The sequence below is a fragment of the Musca domestica genome, unplaced genomic scaffold, assembly GCF_030504385.1.
Source record: "Musca domestica strain aabys unplaced genomic scaffold, Musca_domestica.polishedcontigs.V.1.1 10, whole genome shotgun sequence".
Classification (NCBI taxonomy): Eukaryota; Metazoa; Arthropoda; class Insecta; order Diptera; family Muscidae; genus Musca; species Musca domestica.
The window spans coordinates 1,160,907-1,176,291 of NW_026712115.1; the positions used below are offsets into that span (position 1 = coordinate 1,160,907).

The 15,385-nt window shown below is 34.2% G+C and overlaps 1 protein-coding gene across 1 annotated transcript in view; it reads right to left on the bottom strand.

The window, feature by feature from the left end:
• Window positions 1–13,999, bottom strand: part of LOC131803677 (kelch-like protein 17) — a 97,967-nt gene extending 83,968 nt beyond the window's left edge. The window contains exon 1 of the mRNA XM_059125165.1: window positions 13,608–13,999. The gene's annotated coding sequence lies outside the window, so the exon portion shown is untranslated. The remainder of the gene's footprint in view (window positions 1–13,607) is intronic.
• Between the last annotated feature and the right edge of the window lie 1,386 nt (window positions 14,000–15,385).

The window sequence follows — 15,385 nt, forward strand, 5'->3', positions numbered from 1 at the left end:
ATATCCAAATCTGAACCGATCTCGATAAAATTTAGCAAAGGTATTTCTGAGCTGCATTTGATTTATTTCCCCAAATATTGTTGTTAGAGAGTGCATATTACGGCTGCGAAGGACAAAAATATCAAATCGGATGAAAAATATATATGGGGGCTAAGCTATATCTGACCCGATTTCGATCAAATTGGGCATACTTATTTTCAGGCCTAATTTGGTTGTTTGCGCAAAATTCCATACTATTCAGGCTGATATTACACGTTTGGCGCACAATAAACGGCAAATCGGACGAAGATATATATGAGAGATTATCTAAATTTTTACCGATTATCTCCAATTTCAATAAGGTTCGTCCTTGGGCCAAACAAATGTTGTTTGGAAAATATCATCTCAATCGGATAATATATCGACCTGCATTTTGTTCACAAGAATACATGGACAGGCGGACTGACAAAAAGTGATTCTATGCAGATCATCAAAAGGAACTTTGGGTCTATCTCGTTTCCTTTTGCCTGTTACAAACAAATTCACAAAGACATAATACACTGACAACCTTGAGGTGTAGGGTATAAAGAACAAACGGAGGTATCTTTAAGGTGACTCGTTTGAGGGTTAACATTTTGGACCACATTAATGCTCCTATTGTTTTCAGTAATATTGCCAGAGCCCCTATATGCCTAAAATGCGGAGATTCTAAGAAATCTTACCAAAAATATCCAAAAATTTGGATGTGGGAGGAATTTGCTGCCTCAAATGGAAATTTTTATAATCGCCGATACATATGTCTTCTATTTTTTAGCTCTACTTTCACAGTGTTATATAGTGTCGTAACTACTTATAAATCAGTCTACAAACTCCTAATTTTATCTATATGTGACACCTGTGAAAAAATATTTTACTTGAAGTAGATCATAGCACCTATCAACATTTAGCTTTAGAGCAGTTATAATTTGGTTTCAGAAGGAACTAATATATGGGAGGCATATCCTGTTCTGAATCGATGTTCACTTAATTTGACGGAGACATTTTTATACCAAAATACAAAATATCCAAATTTTCACAGTGACTTAAGCCACTTTGCAGTTAACCCAAACCCTACATGTGTGGATATTTTTCGCCAATAGCACAGAGAGCATGGACATTAAGTGTTTATTTTGTTTTATTTGCTTGTAAGTTTTATTTTTTTCGTTGTGCGTTAGCTTTCTCGCAGCGTGTTAAACAAATAAATAATTTATGTGTATTGACACCTCCATCGTCGTCGTCGACGAAGTCGTGATCATGAATGGATGTCATAGAAGTTTTACCGTACCAAGTAAAAGACCGACAGACAGTCGGACACACAAGCTGTTCATTCCAAGTGCTAGTTAATGTTGACTACAGTTAATAGAGAATTGAAGAACTGGAAATGCAAATACAATTATTATTATTTTTAGCATAAATTGTACAAATGTAGGTTTTGGGTGGATGGACGGATGGTTAGCGGGTTGGTTGTATGAATGTATGTTTGTCTAGATGTCAATATGTGGTTTGATTTAGAAAATTACAAGTGTTAATTAGATATGGAAATTCACTATTTCTCACACCCATTGAGCACAATTAATTCCAGTTTTTTTTTCAAAACTTATTTTACGTCAATTAGAGAAGCATATTTTGAATTATTCCGAGGTTCCATACAATGTCTATGCTTATGATTGTCGATAAAAATTAAAAAAGCCATCAACTATGAATATAATTTTTATTGATAACAATCATACGAGAATATTAACATTTAGGAACATTCACTGTCTTTGGTCTTCTTTCTTCTTAAAATCAAATCTCACAAAAAAAAATCCCAACAAATCTTGGTTAATATTCTACACAAAAACACGCCACACCCAGCGTGGCGAGAACGTGAAAGCAGGCAAATTATTGAAAGCAGCTTGAAGTTATTTCTTTATTTAAATTAGAAATTTTCAGGTTTTTTTAATGTGAATGATATGTTTTTATCACGTAACGTGATCATTAGGTGGATTCGATTTTTTTTAAACTGGGACCTATGCTTAAGATTTTTTTTTTTGCAAAAATTCTAGATACGGAAGGTAAAGAAATTTAATAATTGTTTTTATTTTCCTGATCAAATGGTATTGTGATTTGAGTAGATACAATCCAGCTTTTGTAATTATTTTGTAGTAAGGGAAGTTGAATAAAACAAAAGGTAATCATTTAATCCCAGGTTTCGTGAGTTTATAATTAAAAGAGTAATAATGTTGAGGAACTGCTATTACAAAATGCAAAAGTCTAAGCAGGCTTGATGTTTAAACTTCTCCTTGTTTTAAAATATGGTTAAACATTTCCTTTAAATCGTAACAAGTCAAAATATTCTGCTAAAGGTCCTAGAAGACGTCAAGGGTCTAAATTTTACCTAAACGCCAGGAATACATATATATAGCTAGTTGTGTAAAAATCTACAACAAATCATCGTTTTAGAAGGATGACATCAATTAAATTTTCCAATTGATTTGGCTGAATATTAGTATATTGGTATCACCGTGGATAGAAGTGTAAATACAATATCAAGGAAACCTATATTAACCAATAAGGTAATGTCAAAAGGCATTGCTGTATACTGCATGACATCACTTCGACAAGGATTGTATTAAAATATATATATTGGAGCTGAATTTCCCCAAATGGAAACGTACGTCCCGAAATACACTCCATTTGGGCTGATATAAGCCATTATTTGCAAAATAAACTTGAAATCGGATTAAGGATATACATAGGAGATGTATCTAAGTCTTAGCCGATCTCGATAAAATTTGGCAAAGGCATTTCCGAGCTCTATAAAATAAATATATATGCGAGGGACTTAAACACCAAATCGGATGAGCTATATGTATGGGACTACAGCTACATCTAAACCGTTTTTTACAAAATTTGATGTACCTGCTTCTAGACTGAATTTGGTCGGATGTGTCAAAATTCAGGCCATTTGGACTTATATTGGTCATTTGGTGCACAATTAACCCAAAATCCGTCGAAGATATATGGGAGCTATATCTAAATCTGAACCGATTTTGACAAAATTTGATACACTTATTTCAGAATTGCATCTCATATCTGGTACCAAAGATCATTGTTGTGGAATGCAAATTACACTTGTGAGGGACTTTATACCCCAAATAGTATAAAACATATATATGGAAGCTATAGCTATACCTGAACCGATTTACACCAAAGTTGACATACTGGTTTATGGGATGAATTCAGCCGTAATTGCCAATATTCAGTCCATTTGGGCTGATATTAGGCATTTGGTGCGCAATTAACCCAAAATCGGTTGAAGATATATGGGAACAACTAGCTGAATCCGGTGCGCTTCGCTACCCCTTTTGATTTTATATGCATTCAAAATTTTATTTACGAATATATGTTGGTTAAAAAAAAAAACAAATTTAAAAATTATAAAAAAATAGTGCACTACTTTAATGCGTAAATAACCAAAACTATTAGAAAAGCAGTAAAATGACGTACATACACGAAGAGTTTGTCCTTTGGATTTATTTATTTCATAGCAAATACCAAGCGTGCAGTAAACTGCAATCTTTTGAAGTTGAGTGGCATTTCTATTGCAATTAATGAATTCGAGATAGCAACATTCTTCGCCGTTATAAGCGTGTTTCAACAATTGTTGTGTTGGTTTTTAGTGTTAGCCTAAGGCGTTGTGGGTCAATGGTTCTTATTAAAATCATATCCCAATCTGATCCGATTTAAATATAATTTTAAAAAAATTACTTTTACACCAAATTCCGCCACACCTTTCATATTTCATTGAAATTGGTGCGTTAAATATGTGAAATCGGCCGAGAATATATATATATATGGGAGCTATATCCAAATCTTAACTAATTTCCAATTAATTTGTCACATTTATTATTGTAACCAAATTCCGCTACACATTCTGAATTTCATTGGTATCGGTCATATATATCATGTTTGGTGCATAACATGTATGAAATCGGCCGAAATATATATGTTAGCTATACCCAAACCTCAACTGATTTCAATATAATTTGGCAATTTTTTCTGGTGCCAGATTTTGTCTCTCTCGCTTTGGGTGCATCAAATATGTGAAATCGGATGAGTATATATATATATGGAAGCTATAATCAAATCTGAGCGTATTTGAATATAATTTGTCAAATTTATTTTTGTACCAAATTTAGCCACTCATGCCGAATTTCATTGGAATCGGAAATACGTATCGTGCTTTGTGCATCAAATATGTGAAATCGGTCGAAAATATATATGGGAGCTATATCCATATCTGAACCGATTTCAATTTAATTTGACAAATTCATTTTGGCTCCCAATTCCGTTACTTATTTTAAATTTCATTACAATTGGAAATACATGTCGTGTTTGGTCCACCAAATACATGAAATCGGCCGAAAATGTATATGGGAGCTATATCCAAATCTGAACCGATTTCAATATAATTTGGGAAATCAATTTTTTAGATAAAATCTATCACGTTTCAAATTTCATTGAAATTGGGGATACATAGCGTGTTTGGTGCATCAAATGCTTTAATCGGCCGAAAATATATATGGGAGCTATATCCAAATCTGAACCGATTTCAATATAATTTGACAAATTTATTTTCAGATCAAATCCCGTCACATATTCCAAATTTCATTGGAGTCGAACATTCATATTGTGTATGAGGCATCAAATGAACGAAATTGGTCGAAAATATATATGGGAGCTATATCCAAATCTCAACCGATTACAATATAATTTGACAAACTTATTTTTGTTCCAAATTCCGTTACGTATTCCAAATTTGGAGACTGTATCTTCAGCCAATTAATAGATATGTGCATATAAAATCAAAATTTTTGGGAGGTGCCTCCGATTCTGATGCTATATCTCCGGTTCCAAGTGGAAATTCAAAAATGTATATAGCCTATGTTATTTTCAGGCGATGTTGCAGTATATATGGACATTTTCAGGAAAATCTATTCAGTGGTTTTCGAGTCCATAAATTACAAACAAACAAACAAACATACAAACATTTTCCTCTTTTATAGATATAGAATATCTAAATCTGATCCGATTATCTCCAATTTCAATATGGTTCATCCTTGGGCCAAACAAATATTGTTTGGAAAATTTCATCTCAATCGGATAATAAATACGACCTGCATTTTGTCCACAAGAATACAATGACGGACAGACTGACATGCATATATCGACTCAGAAAGTGATTCTATGAAGATCCTCAAAAGTAACTATGGGTTTATCTCGCTTCCTTCTCCCTGTTACAAACAAATGCACAAAGACATAATACCCTTACAACTATGTGGAGATACGGCGAAAACCAAAATTGGCATCTTTGGTGGCATAGAATAAATTGTTAACGTGAATGGTTGGAGTACTAACAAATGTTTTGTTCATTTCATCAGCATCACTGTGACTTAATTCGTTTTGATTTGAAGAGTCAAAATTGATAATCGACAAGTCGTCTTTTGCTTACAAATATAAATTTCTATAACTATGTAGAAATATGATTTGTCGTATGTAGTGTTTAAATGCTAGATACGTTTTTGAGTATTAAAAAAAAACAATAGTAATCATCTAAAATTGGCCAAATGTACATATCACCAGCTGGTTCTTGAAAAATGCAATATATGCTTGAAATCTATCACTGTATTTACAAAGGAGGTTAATCCGCATTTTTATTAGCTGAAGAAAATAGTCTTTAAGTGTTCGTATTGCTTTGTAGAAAATTAGTAACAGCTACAATCATTGTATAAAAATTTAACAAATATCTAATCCACTGTATTTTATTCTTTTTAAACTCTACAATTTTTTCCATTAAATTAAATTTTTTATAATAAAACTAATTGTTGAATTACTTACTACCCGTTAATGGTTCATTTTTTTTTTTTTTTTGAAACACCATTAATTAATTGTCACGGCAATCTTGATAACGGTAATGGTTGTTGTTGCTGTTTTTTGTCACTTGTCACATTAGATTGATAGGCTTCCTTTTTTGTCACTCCCACCCGTTTGATACGCTTGGTTTAGCTGGGTTAGAATTTATGCTACTCTGCCTGCTTTCTTTTTATTTTTTATAATTGTTAGATTTAGATTTGTTTTCAGTTAACTGAAGCGTTAATTTAGCACTTCGCACATTCACTTCCGGATAAACGAATTGCGCGAGCACTTAACACTGCTCCTATAGATTGCAACTTCAAAGAGGTACTACTGGGTTGATAGCATAATTTTAATACATTTTTTTAAAAAAGTATTAAATATGGTGGTTAACGCACTTTGTGTACCCTACACCATGGGAATAAAACCAAAGCAACATTGCCTTTAGAGGGTTAAAATGAAATCAGTGAAGAAAGATAACAACTTTCTCTAAATACAAATTCTGTAACCAGTATACCATCTGGCAAAATAATAATCTTTTAACATTACATTCGAATGAACAGTTATTTTAAATGGTGTAGATGAATTAAATTTCAAAATATTATAATCGTTATGAAGAACATTTTCAATTTTGGACTTGTAGGATGTAGTCTAGAAACAAATATATTTCTTCTAGCAGCAAGTATTATTACTTAGGTATTACTAGTAGAAGGAGTATTTTCTGAAGCATATATGATTATCGGAGGCAGAATCATTGCATTACAAAGGGTAACCTACGAGAAGATTTTCTCTTACAACAGAATTTAAAATTCTGAACTTCAAAAAATAAAAATAAATAAATAAGTAAACAAATAAAAATTGTGTAAAACCTCAAATAATGCTCTAAAACATTATTATATAGATCATGGCAAAGCACCATCAGCGGAAAATTATATATTATTCATAGAAAGTACCCATAGCACAATGCATATATATACAGGATGATATTAAAAAACTTCAACAAAGTCAAACGCCATAATTATTAATTTCTTTTTTTTTTAATTTTATTGAATGAAAGCAAAATATGTCGGAAATAGCATCAAATTTTAGAATAAGTTTAGATTTGTTCGAATTGGTCATGTTTGGCACAAATTATAGCCCTCTTACGACCAATTAAGCCGTCACACGCTGCCCGAATGTTATGTTGCGGTATTTTGGTCCATTCCCGGCGAAGCGCTTTCTTGAGGTGATCGACACATCGGTAATTTTTAATTCCAACCTTACTTCCCAAAATATTCAGGCACAATAATCCAACGGATTGGTATCCGGAGATTTTGGTGGCCATTGTGCGCTGGAAATGAAGCGAGGAACCTCATTTTGTGACAATTCTTGGGTGGTGCGTGCTGAGTCCCGTTGGAATGTCCAAGGTCTGCGACCATAATGATTGCATGCCCAAGGCTTTGATACACCCTCCAGAATATTTTCGTGATAATATTCGGCATTTATTCTGATGCCACGGTCGATTAATACGAGCGGAGAGCGACCATAGTATCATCTTGAACCTATTATCTTTCTAAAGATTGACCGGTATCTGTAAGGTTTGTTTTTTCTTTCATTAATATGTTTTTTTTATTCAGGATTACTTCTACATATTTGACATGATTGAAGTTATCAATTGTCTTATTCAGGAAGACTAAAACATCTTCTTTTTTAGTCTTCCGTTTTCCGGATTTTCATTAAATCGTTTTGGCCTGGTCCAGTTCTAAACTGTCTTGAGGACCAATCCGGTCCTTTTGCTCAGTAAATTTGTTGTCCCCCTCAGAAGTATTATAACATCGTTTGCGTAACATACAGTTTCAAATACCTCCTTGGTTAAGCTCCTTTGCCCCAAATAGGAAATTCGAGTAGCAAGCAGCTTATTCATATATTGTACAATCTCGTGTAGAGCGATTTCCACTGATATCCCTTTAACATATGCAAGTTGTTTGAATTTTAATGATTCGTTTGGAATTTTGTTCTTAATCATGGTATCACCTATCCATTCCATGTTTTTGATCAAGAAAGATGTGAGGTTTATTGATCGATAAGCCTTAGATAGGCCTTGCCGGGTTTGAGTATAAGTACTACCCTTGCTTTCTACCACGCCGTACACTATAGAGTATGAATTTTCAAATTTACCTCCATATCTAAACGCAACACACTTATAGCAACCGCTTTACCAAGATTAGCAATTCCGATTCTATTCGTACACTGTACACTTATTGTACGCATTTCCAAACCGACCTCTTTATATCAGCTGTACACACCAACAATGGCCCCTAGACTAAAATTCAACATTCCACCAATTTCAGTATCATTTGGTAATATTAGTACACTTAAGTACGCAATCCTACATCTTATATCAAATTTGAAGATTTTCGCTGTCCGTCAAAAAACACCCACATCTTATATTAAATTTCAAGATTTTAGCTCTATCCATCAAAAAACTCCATGATACCAAGTTAATAGCTTTTTGTACTTTTCGTACGTACACTCCACCTTATTCCAAATTTAAGAATTCTAGATCTATCTGTTAGTCGAATACAAAGAGTTCCACATTTTACAACTTTAAGTATTTTTCGTTCCCTCCGCCCCAAGGTTGGCCTATACCCAAAATTGGAATTTTCTAGGTTCAGCCGGTTTGTCTGTCAATTATTTTATTTATATATATATTATTATAGCTTCAAAACGTCAAATTTACCTAAAAATTTGGCGACCAACGGTATGTCTGCTAGCCTAATTTTTGCATCTTCTCAACGCAATTGATCATCCTGAACACCATTAATAAGATTTTACATCTTTCATAAAATTTTTGAGCTGTAGGGTAATTTTTTTTAACCAAAAAAAAAACTACAATGAACGAAATATCCCGAACCCTGTATGACAGAACGTACATAAAACCATTAACAAACACCTTGTTATCATCGGCCACAATGCGAGTGAGTGAGTAAACAAACATTCAGAAATCAGTTAACGAAATCCATTTCAGGAAAGCTAAGTAGGGGTGGGTGGTTGTGGGCAACAACCTACACCCCACAAATACATATTATTACAATCATAATGCAATTACTGTTTTTTCAGCCTGGGTCGTCAACCTGGTTCTCCATGCTCTTGTGTTATTATTTACTGTTCTCTTTTTTTTCGTTACTGCGTTTTTGTTTTCATTTCAACATTTTTGTTTTTTGCTTTGATTCTTCCTATTCCTGTAATTGCTGCCGGCTGTCGCTGTCGTCGCTGTTACTATCACCGCTGTCTGTTACTGTAACTGCCGTTAGTTGTTTGTTTTGTTAATGTCAAGAAGAAACAATAATAAACTCTTGACTTCCCATTTAGTTGCTCTCTCGCATTTCCATAAGAGCTCTATGTGTGTGAGAGCATTGGGACTGATTAAAAGAACAACGAGAGTTGAAGTAAACTGCATTCGTATAGCTAGCAAATGTAACTTCTCTAAAGTTATGTCGCTGTGAGTGTCCTTTCAAGAGATTAACATTTGAAAGAAGAGTAAAGACAAACGGAAAGAGAGAGGACGAGAGCGAGCAAAAGGAAGACAATTTGATTGTTTGAAGTTTTTATTTTCATTGTAAATAACGGTTAAGCAACACCCAAAACAAACAGTCGCCAGTGTTGCCATATAAATTAATTGCAAATATGCCGACCAATTGTATGTTTCGTATGTTATATTTAAGACTCGTCCCCATGGAAGGGTGATGGTTATACTTGTATCACTTCGCAGTTCTCTTTTTGAAGGCCTGATTGAAAAATAAAAGTGAGAACACCCGACTATGAATATACTGTGCAACAAAATTAATTTTTATACCCTACACCACAAGGTGGCCAGGGTATTATGTCTTTGTGCATTTGTTTGTAACAGGCAAAAGGAAACGAGTTAGACCCATAGTTCCTTTTGATAATCTGCATAGAATCACATTCTGAGTCGATTTATGCATGTCCGTCCGTCCGTCTGTCCATGTATTTTTGTAATGTGTTTTGTACAGGTCGCATTTATTACCCGATCCAGATGAAATTTTGCACAGATCATTTGTTTGGCCCAAGGACGAACCCTATTGAAATTGGAGATAATCGGTCAAAATTTAGATATAGCTCCCATATATATCTTCGTCCGATTTGCCTTTTATTGTGCACCAAACGTATAATACCAGCCCGAATTGAATGGAATTTTGAGTATACATCCAAATTAGGCCTGAAAATAAGTATGCCAAATTTGATCGAAATATCTGAACCGATTTCGATCAAATTTGGCATACTTATTATCCTAATTTGGGTGTATACGCAAAATTCCATAGCTCCCATATATATTGTTCATCCGATTTGTTATTTTTGTCCTCCGCAGCCGTAATATGCACTCTGCAACAACAATATTTGGGGAAATATATCAAATACAGCTGTGAAATACATTTGCTAAATTTTATCGAGATCGATTCAGATTTGGATATAGCTCCCATATATAATTTCGTCCGATTTACTTTTTATTGTGCCCCACACGTCTAATATTTGTCCAAATGTGATGGAATTTGGCACTTACGAATTGAGTCTAGAAGTTAGTATGTCAAATTTGGTGAAGATCGGTTTAGATATAGCTATAGCTCCCATATATATAGTTCATCCGATTTGTTATATTTGTTACTCACAGCCGTAATATGCAATATACTCCGTTACAACGATATTCAGGGAAATATATCAAATAAAGCTCAGAAATATCTTTGCCAAATTTTATCGAGATCGGTTCCGATTTGGATATAGCTCCCATATATATATTTATCCGATTTCAAATTAATTGTGCACCAAATGGGCAATACAAGTCCGAATTTAAAATATACAAATGCTTCGGCATATTTAGTCCTTTGAACTTTAAATTATAATTTTAATCATAGCGTGTATGATTGAATTATCCCTCAAAAACTTTTGATTGTTATGTGGAGCTCAACTAAATTAGCAAAGTGGTGTAGGGTATCATAAAATCGGCCCCGCTCGACTTTAAGACTTTCTTTACTGGTTTTGCGTTTAGCGTTTTAAAAGTCTACTTAGATAACATAAATAGAGGGGAATCCTTATAGTTTATGTATATGGTGTCTTAAGCAACATAACAGATAACAGTGCGAGGATTATCTTGGTGTAACATTTTAACGCTCGAGTGAGTTTACAAAAGGTCCGCTCCCTTTAAAGCGATCGCAGGAAGTCAGGTTTCCTCATTTCTTCGCAGAAATTAATATTTTCTTAAGGTTTTTTAGATTTTATCATTTTTGCAGTGACCGTATGAAATTTATGTCTGGCAATTGTAAGATTTCCAGATGAGTTTGCTTTGCCAAGTGCCAAACCGCACCCATTCCGTTTCCGAGCTTATCCACAATTCATTTTAGAAGACCTTGACAGCTGCCTCGAGAGTATTCACTGTAAGTTTCCGAACCGAACGAATCTCGATCCATCTTATAAGACCTGGACAGCTGCTCCCGATTATCTCTACAGTGACCGTCTCCGAAAACCAGGACATCAACATCCAAGCCACCTACATCGTAAACCCTGATTGTTCACGGCGTCAGCCCGATGACTATTTGATGAAGCTCCCGACCCCCTCTAAATCGGCAACATCCCGAAAGCCGACGCCACTACGAGTACCTTTGAGTACCTAGTACCCGGAATACTAATCGTGAACAACCCGAAATCGGTAAATCATAGTTCACGACTGTCAACGAGTCGTTAATCTTCTTGCCTAGAAGACATCGTAAACGTCGAATTTCCGATTATCAATTAATAACTCTAATTTGAATTCCCAAGTATCTCCGAAGTCCATTCGCCATCCTATATTCCATATTCATCTTATCGTATTTGAACACTAGAAGATTGTAATTTAGTATTTAAATCAATAAAACATCTGTTTTAACAGCGTACGAAAATAAACTATATCAAATGTTTGCAATAGTTTCGTTCTGTATTTTCTCGAAGTACGAAACAAAACAAAACCGATATTAAGACAATGGGACTTGTTTGAAAGAAGAAAGACACGTTACACACTTCTCGAGGGGTTTGCCTTGTCAAAATCAGTGGCCTAAGATAATTTACTATGCTTCCCCCCGAAAAAGCACACCACAAAGCAGTGTGACCGCTGAAAATCACATATCACTTTAAATGGTGGCACAGAAAGTGGCACAATTTATTTCACATTTTATTTAAAACAAGTAAAAAAGTAGTAAGTTCGGCCGGGCCGAACTTTGAATACCCGACACCATGTAGTAAAAATTTGGCAATTTTCACAAAAAAAGAATAAAATCGGTTAAAAATTCTGTTAAAATCTTAAAAATACCGAATGTAGCCGTATATTAGGGTCTACACGACGACGTGGACCTGCATAAGCAAATTTTGTCATAAGCTTTTATAATATTTATATGCGAAACTTGAAAAAAAAAATCTGTTTATAATGTAGCTAAAATAAATTAAATACCGAATATAGGGAGGTGCATTGGGTTATAAAACGTGGACCTGCACAGACAATTTTCCGAAGTTCAAATACAGAATTTGAAATAATTCCAGTAAATAATGACGCTAAAATCATCAAAATACCGAATATCGGGGTACCGTTATATAGGGGCTATACGAAGACGTAGACCTGCACCTACTTCAACTTACTTCATTTCGTTCGGAAGCGATTTCCACAAACGGACGGATAAGTCGACGTAGAATTTTATGCCGAGCAAGAATATATACACTTTGTGGGGTCTAAAATTTATATTTCGAGGAATAAAAAACTTAATATACCCTTCTTACTATGGTGGAGGGTATAAAAAAGGTGGCTCAATGTATAAAAAAGTGGCACAAAAATTGAAAAAAGTGGCTCATTTAGGATCAAAATAAAAAAGTGGCACAAAGGTATCAAAGCCCAAAAAAGTGGCAAAATTGATACTTTAGTGGCACAACGGTCATGCTGCCACAAAGTTGTATCATTGACCATTTCTCCACATTGGTCCCAGATAATTTCCTCTTTAGAGTGACCTTAAAAAGTGTAAGTGAGGCCATCAAAGGATTTCCGTAGACAAGTTGGTCTTGAGACATTTGTCGTACTCTTTTAAAAATCCATACTAGTTGCTGCTCATGACTATATAGTGTCTCCTCTTCCTTTCCATAATTATAGACTTTGCTAATCAACTACATACTTCCGACACTTCCACAGAATATTGCACTCTTACAACGTTTTCTTTGAGATTATAACTTTAATTTTGTTCCTTTAAAAAAGACCAGTAAAATATTTTCAATTTTCTTTACAATAGAGATATGACGGTGCATACCAAATTCTTTCACTTGTGGCAACTCTATTTCCCCAATCACAGGATAGTTAAATCTCCTCACTCACATTTAAAAGAACTTTCAAACTGACATTAACGCACTCGTTCAGTCCCATATACATACACACACACAAACACACCCGACCGCAAGGATACACAGGCACGCAGCCGGAGCGATGAAAGGGATGATTGTGTGCGTTGCTGTCTATTATTATTATTTTTTCTTTTTTTTGGTAGTTTTTCATCTGCACTTCCGGAATTTTGTTTCGTTTTCTTTCCTTTTCTCCATACCCGAGATTCGAAGGGAAAAGAAACAAATAATTTAAAGGTTTTATTTAAACACCTCAAAAAATTGCAATAACATATTTTAAACACACCCACCTTTTAAACTCGCTTTCTGCTGACATTTAAAATTCTGAACACACAAAACCACACACGCACGAGGTGCCGTTATTTCGACAATTGATTCGATTAAATAATACAAAATATTCTGCACATAATTTCCGATTTCATTTCATTTGGAATAATTTATTTTTTCAATTTGTTTTGTGTTGTTAATTTTTTTGATTAGATTACAAATGCATGCAATGGACCACCTACAGACCAGATACCATGTTATAAAAAAAACACACGAAACGTTTTTCTTCCTGTTTTAGGGAAAATTTGACCGGTTATATGATTTGTTTGATTTTGTTTGTTTTGCACACCACACTTGCGAATCTCCGGTTTTAACCGTTTTCCACAACTACACCAGACGACCGCTTAAAAACAACTGAACAACTGCCGATTCTAACTGGATTGTTGTGCGGCAGAGATTCCTCCCGGTGAGCATGGAAAGAAAATATTCATGCAAAAATATATAACATAGAACTTGAACTGTTGTCTATTGTGGTGGTTATTGCTCTCATTGTTCGGCATTTCTCCCGCTCTCTGCCACGTTTGTTCTCTGAATGGTATAATAATTCATGAATGTACTCCAAAAATTAAACTTACTACGTTGTACTCAAAACTCTACCCCACTTTTGTTTACTCCCAAAGCAACCGGCCGACAACAATTTTCAGTTAACACATGTTTTCTTTGAGCTTGTTGGCTAAAATCGTTTTTGACTTATGGCGGGATACACTCATCGCAGAAACTTGAATTGCAAGCTTTAGGTTTAAAGCACAGTGTCACATTTTAAATACTAGCTTTTCGTACTTTGGGACAAAAGCTTAAATTTATTTACGACAGTTATATTCAAAATATAAAACGGGTGATTCGTTCCAATTAAGGAAGAATATTCTTAATCGTCTCAGAAAATATCGGAACTCAGGAGAGTCGCAATATAAAAAAATAATACAATTTTTGAGATATATGGGTAGAGGAAATGCTTGTTTGCACCAGAAATACAAATCGAGATGGCATTTGCTGTGAGTATATACCTCCTATTCCATTTGATCTTATATAATTATGTGCTGTGAGAGTTAATGTTTTAGTAAGGATTTCCTCCATTTAATAGAAAGGGACTACTGGACCACTCATCGTATAGAACATTCATTGAAATCTGTTTACTACTTGTTATTGCAACATTGATATGTCAATGTCAAATTTCAACGAATTCCTCGATTTTGGCGTTGTGCCATAGACAAATTAGGTATAGACTAAAAAGATGTCTCATCTGTTATCTCTGAAAAAAGTGCTTCAATAGATGTCGTTCATGCTGTGAGAGAGGTTCAGTAAACTCACTCAATTCTCTCAAAATACAAAATCTATATGTATAAAAAAAGTGGTGTTAGTTACTACGCTTATAACTCATGAACCGCGGGTCTGATTTAAACGATTCAGACAAATTGGGAATTGTCTCTTAGCGGAAAAGGATAATATCCAAAAATATCACGTAAAAATGAAAGATTTTATGTTTTTCATTTTGACTTTTGAAATGTACAGTAGTAATGTTTTATTTTGTATGATTTTTTTTCCATTTTGACTTACTTTTTTCTAACGTATATTCGTAGTGTTTTTTTTTTGTATATTTTATTTTGAATTCGAATATTAATACCAATTTATTTAATTGATTCGATTTCTTGAGAACTGAAATTGTGGCGGAACGGAATAGATGATATCGAAATAATTTAACGCGCTCACACAAAAGTTGAACGATAATTACTATTCCAATATC